The sequence below is a fragment of the Acinonyx jubatus genome, chromosome C1, assembly GCF_027475565.1.
Source record: "Acinonyx jubatus isolate Ajub_Pintada_27869175 chromosome C1, VMU_Ajub_asm_v1.0, whole genome shotgun sequence".
Classification (NCBI taxonomy): domain Eukaryota; kingdom Metazoa; phylum Chordata; class Mammalia; order Carnivora; family Felidae; genus Acinonyx; species Acinonyx jubatus.
Genome location: NC_069381.1, coordinates 6365749 through 6382405, shown reverse-complemented (window position 1 = coordinate 6382405; position 16657 = coordinate 6365749). Strand labels below are relative to the sequence as shown.

The 16657-nt window shown below is 55.3% G+C and overlaps 1 long non-coding RNA gene across 1 annotated transcript; it reads left to right on the top strand.

Annotated features, from left to right (window-relative positions):
- The first annotated feature begins 1076 nt into the window (after positions 1 to 1076).
- Positions 1077 to 15730, top strand: LOC128312512 (uncharacterized). Its single transcript, XR_008291910.1, has 3 exons — positions 1077 to 3474; positions 8006 to 8126; positions 10448 to 15730. It is a non-coding gene; the product is annotated as an uncharacterized LOC128312512 (long non-coding RNA).
- Positions 15731 to 16657: the final 927 nt, after the last annotated feature.

Genomic DNA, 16657 nt, shown 5'->3' with positions numbered 1-16657 from the left:
CTGGGGGTGTCTTCCCCGGCAAGGCGACGATACCCAGGATCCTGAAGGCAGGGAGGACCAGGTGACGCCGGGATCCTGGGGCTCCAGGGCCAGACCCTGACCCACCGCACTGCCCACTGGCCGTTTCTTGCTTTCTACCCAATGCGGAGTCAGCAATTTCTCTGCTGTTCTCATTCACTGCAAATCTGATTAAGGATCAGAACCCGTCTTTCTGCATGTGATCTTTAGCCTCGCAAATGGAAGATACTTAGCAATCATCTGGTGCAAGCCCCAGGCTCAGAGCTGAGGACAGGGAGGCCCAGAGATTACCGACTTGCCCAAGGACACCGGAGGCTCAAGGCAGACCTGGGAGCCCCCGGGAGATGTCTGGACCTCGCACGAGGGACAAGGATGGAATCGTCAGCACTGGACCCATGGGGCGCCCCAACTCAGGTGAAACAGGACAAGGTAAGGAAAGGGGGCACCAGGAGGTAACACAGACCAGAGCTCCTGAGGACCATGGGCACAACTTCCTGGCCGTCGGGGTAGTTCTGCCCCGGCTTCTGCCTTTGAGCAGGGTTACAGCACCCCTGGTGTACAATTCTCACGGGGCAAAGTGCCAGAGGCAAAGAACACGGGGCTTCTTTTTTAGGCGATTCTCTTTTCAGTTCCGGGAAATCGGGCCCCTGGAGTCCGGTGGCTACCAGAGCTGTAACGCAGGCTTTGTCCAGCAGAGGGCGCCCGAGGACGCGGGAAGGAAGCCCAGCCGCTCGTGGCTCACTGCGGGGTGGGGGGTGGGGGGGAGAGGAGGGTGCTGGCGGGTTGCGGAATGGGGTTTGGGGTTTTATTCGGTTCCATGCGTTCAGCAGAAGAGTTTTTCAGGATTTTGTCTCAGTTAATCGAAGCGGGGAGGGCTGGCCATCCTCGAATAAGGTGGCCAAGGACAGATGGGACAGCCCCGCAGCAACACCAAACTGAACCTCCTGGGCCTCCTCCAGGACCTGCAGGACACCCTCGGGTTGCGGGTCAGGCGTCGTGCCCACCCCTGCAAAGGCGGTAGCAAACCCAGACAGGGGTCCCCATGGATCAGCCACCGGATTTGGCTCGTTCTTATCCTACCAGCCTTTCCTAATGGCCCACCTCGGTTGGGGGCTTCTACTGAGAGTCTCAGCTCACTTTGGTGTCCGATGAGCTCCCCCTCTCTCCCCTGACAGTTCCACTTGTTTAATGCTGATTTGGTGTTGCGAGCAGGACTGATCCGAATACCCTTACAAGGAAAATGCTGTGTGCTAATGACCTTCAGCTACTCGGAGGTGAGTTAGTGCAATGGTCTAGATAGAAGGCAGCCCGTTTCCCCGTATCATGGGATCACCTCTCCCGTCTCTGGTAAAATGTGTTGTATAGATTGCACGTGATCGTACGTAGGTGGCAGCTCCTCAGTTCTCCAGTCTAGGGCAAGTACGAGACCGATGCTCTAAGTGCGTGTGTGCGCGCGCAGCATATGGTTATTGACGGAGATACTGCCGAGCGGAAGCCAGACGCCTTTATGAAGATACAGGTGGTGTTTACGTTGACTTGCCGGAGATGGGGAAAGTTAACCAAGAGATTTGACTGGGGCTGCCTCAAATGGCCCCGATCGGCAACACACGGCTTTCTGACGGCAGGCCGGTGTCAGATTATTACTGAAGTCCCCCTTATCCGCAATTTCGCTCCCTGTGGTTCCGTTACCCAGGCAACTATGGTCCTGAAGCAGAAGATTCTCCTTCGGAGGTATCTATCAGCAGAGGGTCAAAGGTAGTCTAAGGCTAGCCATTCCCCTCCCCCCTTTCATCATGTAGGCATTGTATCATCTCCCCTTGTCACAAGGATGAGTGCAGGGCAAGGAGACACAGACAGAGAGAGACCACGTTCATAACTTTGATTATGGTTATGGTCTCATAATTGTTCTACTATATCCCTAGCTATTACTGTACCCCATTTATAAATTAAACATTAACACAGGTGCACACGCATCGGCAAAACCTAGGGTATACAGGGTTTGGATAAACCATCCAAGGTGTCAGGCATCCGTTGGGGTTCTTGGAATGTATGACCAGCAGATAAGTGAGGATTACTGTATCTCTCCCAAGGAATTCTTGATCACGCCTTCTGCTAAATTGTTTCAACCCAAAAAATATTCGTCAGGCACCCACTGATGTGAGAATTGGGGTACAAACCGCGTAAGGTGTAGTCCCTGCCTTTAAAAATCAGTAGCAATTTCACCATATGGAAATACGGTGGCAAAGCACCAAGGGACAGGGGTCACTTCTCAGCGATACATTCAACAGTTCTGATCTTGCCTTTTCCTGGTCAAGAGTGGATGCTGGGACGTTGTGCCAGTGTGATAGATCACTCGAGTTCGGAAGCAGGGCTAGTGGACTCATCCAGTCCTGGGGCTCAGATTCCAATGCTGGGGTCAGCGCCCATTGGTTGCTTTCTTGGGGTGTCTTACTTCGGGGTCTATCATGGAACGTGGGTTCCACGTTCAAAAGAATTTGCAGACTCTTTGTATCCGTGCTTGCAAACAGTACAGTTCTCTTGTGTTTGGGCGGTGTGTGTTTGTTAAAAGCATTCTGTTTTAAAATACCAAGTGTTTGAAATATGCATTTTTTTAACCCTATTTTGACACTTCTTCATTTTGCAGCTTCCCAGGTCCCCTACAATGTGGTAGTGGCCTGGGTGTCTCGTGTCCTCTGAAAGGCTGGGCCACACTCAAGCCATTGCCCCTTTGTGGTCTAAAGGTCACCTTGCCCTGCAGCCCACGTGTTGCAAATAGTCTGTTCAAGGTCCCAGAGATACCAAGCTTCCTTTGGTGTCATAAATGTGCTTATTTCACAATAGGGAGTAAACTGGGGGAAAAAATTTTTTTTTAAGTACCAATTTGGTTTATCTTCAAAACAGGAGGGGTAAGATAGGGCTGGCTCATGATAAAATTGTGAACTTGGCCAAGGTTGTCTTTGATTGCCACCCCCTTCCCCCGCCCCCCCCCCCAACTGCCTTTACCCCACCAGCCTACCCCACAGGCTCAAAGGGACCCAGGTCACCATGGAGCCTCTACTTGGAGCCTGTGCTCAGCCTGGCAGCCTGAGCCCCATGCTGGTGTTAGGTCTGACCCACCTCTCTCTCTCTCGCCTTAGAAGTTGTCTCTGTCGGAGACACCAGGGCACGTAGGTCTCTGGAAGTCACCGGCTCTGTCAGACATTTCCTGAGAACTGCAAGGACTTAACTCAAGGGAAAGTGTCGCGTTGGCAAAATCACCCTTGGGTGAGAAAGTCGGTGAGGGACACCGCGGCACACGGGTACCCACAGGCTCCCTCCCTGTGCACCTGGCCCTGCATTTGGTTTGATCTGCATCACGTCTTGGCTTCTCTAGGTTCCCGAAGGCCAACCGTGGCTGCTCTCCCAAGGCCTTCCTTCCAGGCTAGTGGAGAAACACAGCTCCAGCGAAGAAGTCCGGTGAGTGCCTTTATCTCCTCCAGCCAGAAACCCAGATGCTTGCCACACGGTCTTGTGAGGGCTGTGCTAAGCGTTCGTCCTATTTATAGAAAGACGTGGGTGATGCTGATCCCCTGCTAACTGCGACGGATGGGGCAATGACCGCAAACACGTAACTTGGCAGAAGTTGCCAAAGCACTGAGGATGTGAGTTGGGTGCGGCTGAGTAGAGATAAAGGGGGTCCCCTAGGGACAATGAGCCGCATCGTTCGTGGGAGTCAGCCTCAGGGTCCTCATGTTGGACATACTTATACATCCTGGGATGAGGGTAACTTTCTGACTCTGTGTTGAGCTCAGCTATGCTTTAGAGCAGACTTACCTTCGGTGGGTGGTCCATTCCACCAATTCCTGGCTCTTTTTACCATCTGCCCTGTTTTACGAGAGCCCCGCCTATCCTTGGCATTTCCCTAGCATCCCCCCCACCCTCGGCTCCGCTAGGTCAAGGCCCCACCCCCTTCAATGAGATGATTCTTTTCTTCTGTAGAACAATCCACATTTCCTGCTGGCACTCGGTCACTTTCCCTCTTTTTTTTTTTTTTTTCTTTTTGATCGATCAGTAGAATAATGTAGTTACTGCATCAGAAATAAAGCGCTTATGCTAATATTTTCTGAGTTAGGACAGAATTGCCACTTTTTCCCTCCACGGCCCTTGGGCTGTAGGAAATGGGTGTTGTAACCATGGCCGAGGGTGCTCCTTAGTACTGTTGTCTCTGATGTCACATTGGGGGCCCGCGATGGAAACGGGCTTAGTGGTTACAGCCTCTGGTTCTCACTGACCATTGGTGATGGTGACGATGGTGACTAAGGATGGCGAGCGCTGGCCCCAGGGCCCTAGTCTGGTTCCTGTGGCCTCCAGGCAGGGGAGAGGACTTCTTGGTGTGCTCCAAGATCAGTGAGGAGGCAAGTGCAGCTGGAACAGAGTAAGCGAGAGAAAGAGAGAGAAAGAAAGAGTAATGAGAAATGGGGTCAGGAGTCAGTTGGGGCCAGGATCATTTGAACTTTTTAGGCCGCAGAAAGGACTTTGGCTTTGACTCAGTAAGGTGAGGAGGCACTTTGGGGGAGAGACGGGACTAGACTTTATTCTAAACGGGTCACTTCGGATGCTGTGCTGGGGACGGGCTTTCAGGAGCAAGGGTCCAGGGAAACCAGCTAGGAGGCTGTGACAGTTACCCAAGCAAGAGAATGACAGTGGCTCGGACAAGCGTGGAAGCGATAAACGTGATGAGAAAAGCAGAGAAGGGGCTGGATTCTGGCCGCATGTTGGTGGAACCACCAGGCTCCGCTGATGGACTGGATGTTGGGGGGAGAGAAACGGCGGTCGAGGATAGACTGCAAGGATTTTTGCCAGAGCACTGGGGTTGCTTTGCGTGGAGAAGGGAGAGACTTCAGAGAGCAGCCTAGGGAGGCCAGGAGCAGTCAGGACTTCAGTTTGGTCTATATCATGTTTTTAGCTTTCCATTACATACCCTCGAGACTTTCGATTGGTTGTCGGCTATCAGAGCCTGGAGGTCATAGCTGCAGATATTAACCTGGGAGTCATCAGTGTACAGATGAAATCGATAAGCCGCGAGGCTGGACGAGATCACCCAGGGAGGGAGTGTCGGTGCACTGAGTCCTGGGGTTCCCCAACACAAAGAGAGTGGGGGCTAGAAAAGGAAGACACTGAGGAGCGGTCAGTGAAGTAGGTGAGAAGCAAGACACTGACGTCCAAAAACCCAAACGGAAAGGAAAAAAGAGTTTCCAGGATCAGGGAAGGACCAGCTGTGTCAAATGATGCTGATGGGTCAAACAAGATGGGAGACTTGGAAGCGGCCCCTGGGTTCAGCCACACGGAGGTCATCGGTGACCTTGACAAGGTCTGAGCGGAACAAAAGCAAGCTTCGGTGCTGCTTCCCTCGACCCGGTTGGCAAGAAAGAGCATCTTCAGACTCAAGCTCACGGCAGTAACAGGGATGGGCGCTGGCCAAGCGGCCGTCAGGTTCTGAGGACTTAACAGGCTCAAGGGAAGCCCATCCCTTCTGCCCTCAGTCTCAGCAGGTACAGCTGCAGGGCCCGGGAGCTTGTCTTCTTGTCTCCAGCGATTGCAGACAGACCACCTCCAGGCTGTCAGTCTGTGGGGCCAACCAGACCTTGTCCTGGTCCTCCTGGGAACCGCCAGCCGCTCAGCACCGGGCGGCCCAGCACAAGGGACCCCATCGGACCTTTCAAAATATTTTGTCTAAACTCAATCACACTACTACCTTTTAAAAACCATCTTTGTCGTCATACACAGACTGTTGCATTATCACCTGAACGTACTGGCTAGCTGGATATGAAAGGCCTTCGGCCTTCAACTAATTCAAAGGACAATTTAGTGACCGAAGAGAAGTCACTTTACCATATGCATTTGGGAATCCCAAACCCCAGAAGCGGACTGGCATGGAGACTCCTTCCGATACCCATCATACACCTCCCGTAACGGACAGCGTATTCGAGTAAGCTCGGTGAGTGGGGAGCTGTGTCCTCACCCTCTTTCACCTAAGGCCCCTCAACGTAAGCCAGTGACAGCGGCCAACATGGGATGCAGCCTGGTATGCAATTTTTTTTTTAGTTTATTTATTTTGGGGAGAGCGCAAGCCGGGGAGAGGCAGGGACAGGGGGACAGAGGATCTGACAGCAACGTGCCCGATGCGGGGCTCGAACTCACAAACCGTGAGATCGTGACCTGAGCCGAAGTTGGACGCTTAACCGGCCGAGCCACCGAGGCGCCCTAGTATTTTTAAATTTGGGGGGAGGAAGCGGTAGGGAGGAGGCAGTCGAGAGCTTCTGAAATTGTAGGCAAAATTTTGTGTGATGTGAGTTGTTGGGGTTTTTCCTTGGAAAAGATTCAGAGCCTTCATCAGAATCTCAGAGGATTATGTAACCCCAAAAAGGTCACAAACCATCAATCTGGAGCGATAGGTAATGCATATGTGACAAAATACACGTATCTTACACAATAAGACGTGCATCATACACCTTAGTTAATATATACCAGCATATATGCCGTAAGGGTTGCTTGCGTTTCTGGCAGTGGAGTCCCGTAGCCATCTTGGAGCAGTCTTGTTCTGGGAGGAACCACTCAAGGGTCCCTTTGACACTCACTGGCTTCTGGGGACAGGATAAGACCAGAGCGTCAGGCTGAGGAAGGGCGGTGGCCAGGGAGAGCCGCCTGGCACCGTGGAGCGTGAAGATAGTTGGGAAGGTACTGGAAGCCTGCAATGGGCCAGTAAGCCTTGGGGAAGGAGAGGGTGGGGTCTAGAACTTTCCACTGGCCGGGATGGACCGGGATGGCCCTGATGAGGTCGGCCAACAGGAAGGAACACCCCTCAAAGGTGTGTGGGGAATGAGTCATCCTGGAGCCCACCTCAGCCACCAGGAAGTCCTAGAGAAGGGGGGTGGGCTCTGTACCCCGGTACCCAGGGCGCTGTGGTAGCATATGCAGGCGGTTTCCGCTGACTCCGGAGCCAAACCACCTGGGCTCACGTCCCAGACTAGCGGCATGACCTTGGGGAGCTATCTAACCTCTCCGTGCCTCGGTTTATTCATCTGTAAGATGGGAATAGTAAAAGTCTAGCGTTTTTATGAGGGTTACACCAGGTCGTGTCTGTAAAGCACTTGGGCCCGAGCCTGGCCAAGGGAGACCCCCAGTGTGAGTCTTTGTTAAATAATCCAATGTGTGGATTATTAGCAGGACTTCATGTCTCCAAAGGGCTAGACGTTGAGGGCTATGCGTGGGCCCTAAGACCTGGGGCGTCCTCCTCCATCACCCCACCCAACTGCACCTGGGGAAGCCGGCAGACCTTGACCTGACAGTCCCAGATCTATTCCGGAGGGGTGATGGGGGCAGTAACCAGGACTTACAGCCTTGGGGTGGGGTGTTACTCCCAGGGTTCTTTAGATGGGGGAGGGGGGGAGATTCCTCATCCTTCCCACCATCCTTAGGACAGAAACCGGCCCTATTTTCCCCTTTGAGCTGGAGAAATGAGACGCTCCGATTACATATAGTTACGAAAGCTGCAGGCAAGGCAAACAGATCTGGGCAAGTCTCACTTCTCTGGACTCAGGGTTAGGGAATTTTCACCCATCCCAATAAAAATGGAGGGGGTTCCCCCCTGTGCCTGCAGCCTATGTTAAATAGTGCCCCTGTGTCCAGAGGCTAACTGTGCCTTTGGGGTTCGGCAGAGGTCTAAAACCCAGGTCTGTCACTTTTAAGCTGAATGACATGGGACGGAAGCTTCTCAGAGACTCAGTTTCTCACCTGCTAAATGAGCATAGTATTAAGGATGTGATAGAGCTGCTGGGGGTCAAACGAGACCAAGTCTGTGAAACGTGAAACGTGTAATGATGCAGATCATACATAATCAGGACTTGATAAATGACAGCTAAAAAATGTCATGTACGTATAAGTATCAAATGTCTACGGAGAATCGATTATTCTAAGAATAAGCCGACCTCTCTCTGTCCTCAACTAGGAAAAAGGCTGATTGGATGCATAAGCCACAGGACAACTTTAGGAACTAGAAAATAAACAGAACTTAAAACTACGTTTGGTTAAAATGTCTGCTCAGCACAGCAGTGAGTAAACATCTCAAGGTAATTCCCCCCTTTGTGCAGCATGGTAACTGTTGACATTTGTTTGCTGTTTTTTAATCTGGTGGTGATTTCTTCACCAATCCAACCAGTCAAGTTGGGCTTTCTTACTCAGAGATGGGGCCTTGAAAATTGTGCCTGCTGACAGTTCTGTAGTGCAAGGTGGGCTCCCTGGGCACCGCCACATGCTGCACACGCGTGAGTGCGTGCACACACACACACGCCCCTCCACCATCACTCTCGCAAGCAATCCTCCGATGTCAGGGGTACAATGAGGAAAACTCCTGGCAAGAACCCTCTCTTCTGCAGGGTCCAATCTGGCGCCCTGTGTCCCTGTAGGTCCTGTCTTCGAGGGCATAATAGACAGGCTGCCACAGCCTCCTGGCCACTTGCCCCTGAGGTGGTCCCAGCCAGGGCCCTGCCATAGCACAGCCTCGGCTACGGGATGCCTGACTGTCCCGTTACCCACAACCCGGATCAGATCTTCTAAGTCAGGGGAGTTAGCGGCCAGCGAACGTTGAAGTCCTAGGGCTTTTGGATGCCTGGCCGGGTTCCTGCCACGTATTTCTAGCCAGTAACAAAGAACGGTGCCTCTTTTTTCCTTTTTCCCCTGAGATGTAACTTACTTGCCATAAATCTTACCATTTAAAGGTGTACCGTTTAGCGGGTTTTAGTGTATTCGCAAAACTGTGCACCCATCACCACGATCTAATCCCAGAACAGTTACCCTTTCTTTTTTAAATTCACCGTTTGCAACAAGATGGATTCATAGGTTGATGGGACAGACGGGAGAGGAGACTCTTTGGGCGTCCTCCGTGGTTACACTTAAGGCCTGAAGGCCACCGAGTGCGTTGTTTCGCAGCCACGCGTGGGGACGCGGACTCTGTGCAGCTGGGGGCACGTGTTGAAGCCTGTCGATGTTTCTTCCGTAGCCCCCTTTCTCCACAGCTTTGCTTTGCTTTTAAGTTAGGGGTATGTGTATGTCCGGGTGCTGGGTGGGTCCTACAGATGAGCTCAGCGTCCTTGAACCTGGTGGGGCTGGGGACAGGTGAGAAGACTTTGGCACCCACTTTGTAAAACAGTCCTCGCTCATACAAAAATGCTCAACCATAAAATAATGATGACGATGATGATGTTGATAATAATAGGGCCTGGATATGGTTTGGCTTCTCTGGATGAAAGAGTAGGTTAAGAATCCGGTTATCCCAACCGTTTAGTTGTGAGAGCCTGGTGTCTCCAAAGGGAATTCATCCAACTATTAGCTGCCCAGGTCAAGGCATTTTGGTGGCTCTGTAAGGAAAGTAAGAATAAAGAGGGCCGAGGAGGGCAGAGCCTCTCAAACAGGATGCTCCCAGGTGTCCACATGCATAGAGCAGAAAACTAATGCATCCTGGGGGGCTGGCACCCCAGGGTCCCCTAGATGAGCTGGGAATGTGCCAAAGTGCCTCTGTGCACAGGCACTCTGTCTAGCGCAATGCTTCCAGTTGCCCTGAGGGGCAGGGCATTCATTCATTCATTCATTCATTCATTCCACATTACTGAATCCTGAAATTGATGCTGTCTGTATACATGAGGACACCAAGGCTTGGAGAGGCTAAGCAATCTGCCAAATTGAGGCAAAATGGCAAGTGCTTCAAGAGTGCGGCTGGGGGTCTAAAAGGCAGGCATTGGGTCCTAGTTCCACCAATCTCTCGGGACTGTGTGAAGATTGCACAACACTACCTGGGGAGGGGTTTACCATGATGCCCGCCACGGTGCGAGCACTTCATGCAAATTAGCTGTTATTATTGTTCAAGGTCTTGAGCAAGTCAGGATTAGAACCCCCTTTGCCTTTCCATTCCTCTGTACTGCCTCCAGAGCCACTGGCCTCATGTATCCTTCCTGAGTCTTTGAGGATCTGGGAAGGCCATTTTCACCCCATCTGCCCCATGGGGATGAGCACCCTGGGGTGAGGGTGGGCGGGGAATTGTCGCCTACCCGGCACTGCTGGGGTGGGGAGAGGCAGGCCTCACCTGCAGCCATCCACCGGCACCTGGGCATTCTCACCTGCTGGCCGGCTCTTTCCTTTTCTAGGACTGTTCTAGAATCCCTGGAAAAGTCTGGGAGGCACCGGGCTCCACACGGACTCATCACTGTGAACCTCAGCATCCTCATCCATCAAATGGGGGCAGCTTACACCTGGCCTCCACCAGCTCCCTCCAGTGTGCCCAGATGTGACTTTGTGATCACACACGTGGGCAGCAGCGGCTTCCCCGCTGTCCCCACAAGGACCATTTTCCCCGCTGTCCCCACAAGGACCAGTAAAATGAATTTTTCTCCCCCAGACGAATGAGTTTCGGCCGTCACCTCAGGGAGCCGCTGCACCACCACGAAGTCCAGAAGACCTGTGCCCTTCAGTTTTGTCCTCCCGGCGACGGGTGCCTGCTAGATCACAGGTGCATCACAGGGGGTCCTGCGAGTGTCTGTGAGTCTGCAAGGAGGGTCTGCTTCTCGTGAAGCCATCTCCCGTCCTGCAACGACCCCTAGGGCAGAAACCCTTGCAGAGGGAGCCCCGGGGCAACTTGTCTGCCAAGGGTCCCGAGGTCCCGACCAGGTGGGCCTGGGTGGGATCTAGGATGCTTAGGTGCGGGGTAGTGGCCGGGGATCCCCATCCCCACAGCGGAGAGGGGAAGGGGAATCTTTGGAGCCGCCCCTGCGCGGACGTCCCCACCAACGCCGATGGCGACCTTCCCCAGACGGAAGGCAGCCTGGAAACCGCGAGAATGTGGGAGACAGCGCACCTGCCCAGGACACGCGTCTGCGTTTGCGTTCGCGTTCCCCGCAACCCTGGAAGGCCTTGCGTCCCCCGCCCCCCACCTCCCCCAACACCCACCCGGTGCGGGACGGCCGCGCCCGACCCCTCTGCCGAGCCGACCTCGACCCCGCGCACCCGGCTCCGAGCGCCGCGCCGCCCGCCTCTTGCGCCCCGGGACGCGCGCGGCACCCGGTGGCCCGCAGCGCCGGAACTTGGGGGCGCTGTGAGTGGGGGCGGGGCGCCGGGCCGGCGGGCGGGGGCCCCGGCGGGGTGCCCGGTCCTGGCACTGGAAAGTCCTTTCCCGTCTCCTTAAATCCGGGGCTTCCTTAAACGCGTGGGACCTTGGAGCTCTCCAGGCTACGACAGGTCCAGACCCGGGACGTTGGTGCCTCCTTCCCTCTACCCGGGGAGAGGCCGCGGGCTGGGCGTCGCGGCGGGCGCCCCGCGGCCTCTGTGTGCCGTCTCACGGGCCCCCTCGGGTCCCGCCGCGGAGGGGCGAAGAGCCCCGGAAGGGTGGCGATGACCGTGCGGCCCGGCACACGCGCGCCGGGGAGGCGCGCCCGGGCCCCCGCGGCCGAGCGCGCGCCGTCCCCCCTCCAGGGCGCCCCGCCGCGGCCTCGGGCCGCGCGCACCCCCCACCCCCCGACGTGACCCCGGCGCCGGCAGCGCCCCCGCCCCGAAGCGGGCGCGGGCTGGCGCCGCCCCCAGCACCGCTCGGTTCGCCACCTGGCCCTTTCCCTTTCCAGGTGGGGGAGAGGCCGGCGCCCGGCCCGTCTCCGCAGAGCCGGCTCCCGGGGTCTCGGGCTGGAGAGACACGTCTCCCGCCCCGGGGCCGGGTGGTGCGCGCAGGAGGAGGACCCAGCAGCGGGCTCTGCCTGGGCTTGCCTGGGCTTGTTCAGAGCCGGGCCGCTTCCCTCCGTGGCCGCGCAGATCCGGGGGGACCTGGAGATTTTGCGGGCGCCTTGCAGCCAAGCCCCGGGGAGGAGGGGTCTGGAAGCCCGCGCCGCAGGCTCGCCCGGTCCCACGGGGAGCGCAGGTAAACGCTTGTGTTCTCAGTCCGTTCGAAAGTTCTCAAAGGAGGAGGCAGGAACTTTCCTCCTCATAATGGGAACCCTGTTGTTGAATTGTGTGGCCTCCGAGTCATATGGAGAAGAATTTCCAAGAGGCAACAAAATGCTCTTTGATTTCATAATCTCTGGAGAGAAAGGATTCCTTTTCTGGGTTTTGCGCGGCTGGGGTTTTTGTTTGTTTGTTTCCTTCGTCTTCGCTCTCCGCGGTGGGTGCAGAAGGGGGCTCACTGGTCTAGGGGTGGAAATGGGGACTCTGGTTTTATTGCCGCCGCTTCGCCCACCTACGATGGGAGCAAATCCCTCGGTTTCCTGAAAGTGGGGACGTGGAGACTAGCTCCCCAAGGTGGCTGTGACAAATCTCAGCAGATAGGAAAAGTAGTCCTGTGGCCACTACGGTAAAGTGACATCAGGGGCCCAGTCTGCCAGCCTGCACTTTAAAGAGAGGAACAGGGGACGGGGTTTCAGCCTTCCTGTCCCCAAGGTGGACATGAGCTCTCCGACCCCCCAGCCCCCAGGGGCCAGAGCGGGGTGGGGTCCGGCCTGGGAGCTTCAGGTCAGGATGGGGTCCGGATCCACAAGCTGCAATGCGGGGGACCCTCCCTCACCCTCCGGTTTTGGTTGATGTGGTCCGGTAGCACTGACAGGGCTCATGCTCTGGTGCCTTCACTGTTTCTGGGCCTGGTGGAGCACAGGGAGCCAGGGGACAGCATGGCTGTGCAGAGAGGCCCGGGGCCGACGCCCTCCTGGTGTGTCCACGCTGGTCTCCTGCAGCGAGGAGTGGCAGTGTTGCCTGGATTAGTGGAACCCCGCAGTGGATGCTACGAGCTGCATCATGGGACAGAATGGCTCACGGTAAGTTATGTGGGGTCAATGCTGCCTCTGCCCCCAGGCCTGAGAAGATTCTGGGACAAATGGCCACTCCCCGGAGCCTTCATACTCTGCATGTGCCGCTAGATGGTCAAATGGGCCAGATCATCCAGTGCGGTGCGGTAATGGCCGAGACGGGTGGCCGGGCAGGACAGAAGGCCAGTATTCCCCTTGAGGGTCTGTCCCGGGGCAGGGGGCCGATGGGGCAGCATCTGCTGGTACCCCGGGGGCCCATCTGCTGCCATGTGGGCTAGTGGCCTGTCTCCTGAGCTTCCCAAGCTTGAGGACTGGCCAGGACTGGCCTGCTCTGCCCTGCCGAGTCCAGCTGTCTGTCCGGCCTCAAGGGTCCCCTGGTTAACAGATGTGGCAGCCACAGGGACCGCACTTTACTCCCCACCCCGAGTCCTCGGTGCACATCACAAATCAGTAATCCCGAACGTGCGCGGGCCCCCGGGCCCTTGCATCACCGACTGCTAGGCAGCACTTTGTGTCGATTATGTAAGCTGATTGCCATCCGGGCCCGGCACCTGCCCTTGTACCTGGGCTCGGAGGTGTAGGAAGACAAAAGTAGGGACCGTGCAGTCCTGGTCGGAGGCTGCCCAATCTCGGGTCACAGGAGCTCAGACGTAGGTAATAAGAGAATACCTGCACGGACTCATTCGTTCATTCCTTCAGCAAATACTTATTGAGCCTTTGCTCCGCGCCACCGTTATTTGAGCGTGAGGTATACAGCGGTGAACCCCAAGGAAAATCCTCGCTTTTGTGGTGCTTCTCTTCTGCTGGAGGAATCGGGCGATCCACAGACACAGTGAACTTTTAAAGCAACGTTAGGTGGAGATAAACGCCGTGAAGGGCTGGGAGGGTGAAGAGTGGCAGAGAGGCGTTGTTGGTTTTGATGGGGGAGGGAGGGATTAAGTCATTGAGGAGAAACCTGAAGAAAGGCGAGGAGGCTCTGCAGGCAGAAGGGTCCTGCGTTTGGCACACTGGAGAAGTTTACAAGCAAGCCAGTGAGGCCGGAAGGGAGTGGCAGCGGCCGAGGTCAAGCAGGAGCCAGATCATCTAGGGCTTTGTGTGTCCTGGGAAACCCAAAGGCTGACGTTGAGCAGCCTTTGGAGAGGTTTGATCTGTAAGTGTCATAATCTTAGGTTTTATTTCTTTTTTCAATTTTTTTTAACGTTTTTATTTATTTTTGAGACAGGGAGAGACAGAGCATGAACGGGGGAGGGTCAGAGAGAGGGAGACACAGAAGCGGAAACAGGCTCCAGGCTCTGAGCGGTCAGCCCAGAGCCCGACGCGGGGCTCGAACTCACGGACCGCGAGATCATGACCTGAGCCGAAGCCGGCCGCTTAACCGACTGAGCCCCCCAGGCGCCCCAGTCTTAGGTTTTAAAACTATCACTCTGTCTGCTGGGTAAAGAAATGTACAGAATTAATTAAGGGTGGTCGCGAGGAGACCCACAGGAGGCTGTTCCTGGAGGCTGGCTAGAAACCACAGTGGCTCGGACTGGGCTGTAGCATGGGGGTAGAGGCGTAGGTTTTGAAGGGAGAACCAACAGGGTCCACTGCTGGATGGCCCCGGGGGGGGATAGAACAAAACATAGAGGAGACAAAGATGACCCGGGGTCTGCGGCTTGCACAGACCGGTGAATCATTTGTTGACACGGGGGACCAGGATTTTACGGGGATCTGGAATTCCGTTTTGGCTGCGATACAGTTGCCTGTCAGACACCCAAGTGGGGATGGTATTGGGCGCTAGAAACTGGAGGTCAGGGCAGGGGCATCTTTGTGACTCCGGTGGTACCAAATGCCACAGGATGGGGGGAGGTTGCCGAGGGAGGGGATAGTGGAGGTTTAAGCGAAGGTGGGGGCTAGGGGGCTAGTTGTCTCAGAGAGCGGGGACAGAACGGATAAGGGAAGTGACAGAAGAGTGCCTGGCAAATGGCAGCTATTTGCTAAAGATTGGATGGACGCGTGCATAGAAACTCGTGGGACTGCTGTGCAGAGCGGGGCAGAAAGCCCAGCCGGGGAATGTAATCCGATGGTAGGTACTCTGGGGTTTCGGGGGCTCACAGGGCTGGGGAGAGGCCAGGACGGTTTTGTGACAGCAGAAGGGATTCGATCTGAGCCCGGGAGAGCCGCCAGGGCTCTGAGACAGTTGGAGGGAAGGGAGAGGAACACCGAAGGGAATGGCATTCGCAGGATTAGGCACGCAAGAGGCAGGTTTAGAAGTCTGTTACAGGATCAGTGGAGGCTTCTTAGGAAGGGAGGGTTGGTGCAGCCGAATGGCTGAGGCCCCCCGGGGGCCGGAGCAGGGGTGGGGGGGACAGGAGGAGCAGCCAGAGACGGAGAGAGCCTGCCCCCCACCCTGTCAGACGGGGGTGACAGACTGGGCCCCCTCCTGCTACCCCCGCCCTGTCCCCTCCCCTGCTGCAGCCCAGGTTGTGACAGCTGACAGACAGTATGTCCTCAGGTCTCTGTGAGGTGGGGAGGGCCCGAGGATTACGGTCTGTGTTTTTGACAGCTGAAAAGCGAGGCGCAGGGAGGTCGTGGGGCTCCCCTCCTTAGGGTGATGTGGGCGCAGTCCCGCCCCAAAGCCCTCCAGCACTCCTGGCTGGGTTTGCACTTGTCTGTCGCCTTGTCTGAGAGGATTGCCCGTCTCTTGTGTTAGGACAGGGAACAGAAACGTCTGTTTATGTCGGACCTTAAAGAAAAGCGCTCCAACACCTGGAGAAATGGGCATCTGTTTTTCTTTCTTTAATTTTTTAACGTTTATTTAATTTTGAGAAAGAGAGAGAGAGAGCGCGTGAGCAGGGAAGGGGCAGAGAGAGAGGGAGACACAGAATCCGAAGCGGGCTCTAGGCTCCGAGCTGTCAGCTCCGAGCTGTCGGGCTCAGAGCCCGACGTGGGGCTCGAACTCACGAGCCATGAGATCATGACCTGAGCCGAAGGTCGGACCACCAACCGACTGAGCCACCCAGGTTCCCCCGGGGCATCTTTTTCTTCGAGGCTGTGTGACAGCGAGCGCTCCTTGCTTCTGTTCAGCCATGGAGGGCTGGAAGGGGCCTCTTTAAATCTCAGCTTCGATGATTCTGGAGTCCTGTGGATTGAAAGCGGTTGGTGACTGGTCTTGGGGCTTTCCCCTCTGGGTCTGGCTGTAGATGCCAGGCAGAGGCTGCTAGATGCCAGGGTCTGGTGGCCCGTGTGGATCGGTTTTCTCCATTCATAAGCACCTTGGTTCTCACTGGGGTCCCCAGTGTCCATTAAGCCCACGACTTTCCGGTCAAGGGCTTGACATCCAGGTCTTCTTTGCCACTAGCTGCATGCAGCTGCAAATAGGACTTAACACTCCTGGGTTTGGTTCTTCCTCTATAAAATTAGGGTTATGTTAGGACCTACTTCGTAGAGTCACGGTATCAGATAGATGAGACAATGCGCATAAAGTGTGGACCAAGCTGCTGTGGCAGCTGGGAGACATCGTCAGAGGTCAAGAGCTTCTCTTTCTCAGATATTTAGTACTTTCATAAATCAGAAGAACCTTCCTCTACGCCCGATAGTATTGAGTAAGGTTTTTGGAGTTGTTTGATTGATTTTTGCATTGCAAATATCCCTCTCAACTTCCCCTTCCTAAAAATTGCTTTCGTTTTTGTTGTTATTGCTGACTAGTGTTGCAAATATTTAAATGGTGTGAAATGCCTTGGGTTGATGCAGATGAATATACCCCCTGCTCCTGAGTCGCTGGCTATGGGCCGGTGGCCACTGACCCCAGTGCATTGTGGGGTTGATCCAGTGCCTGGAGCCCACGG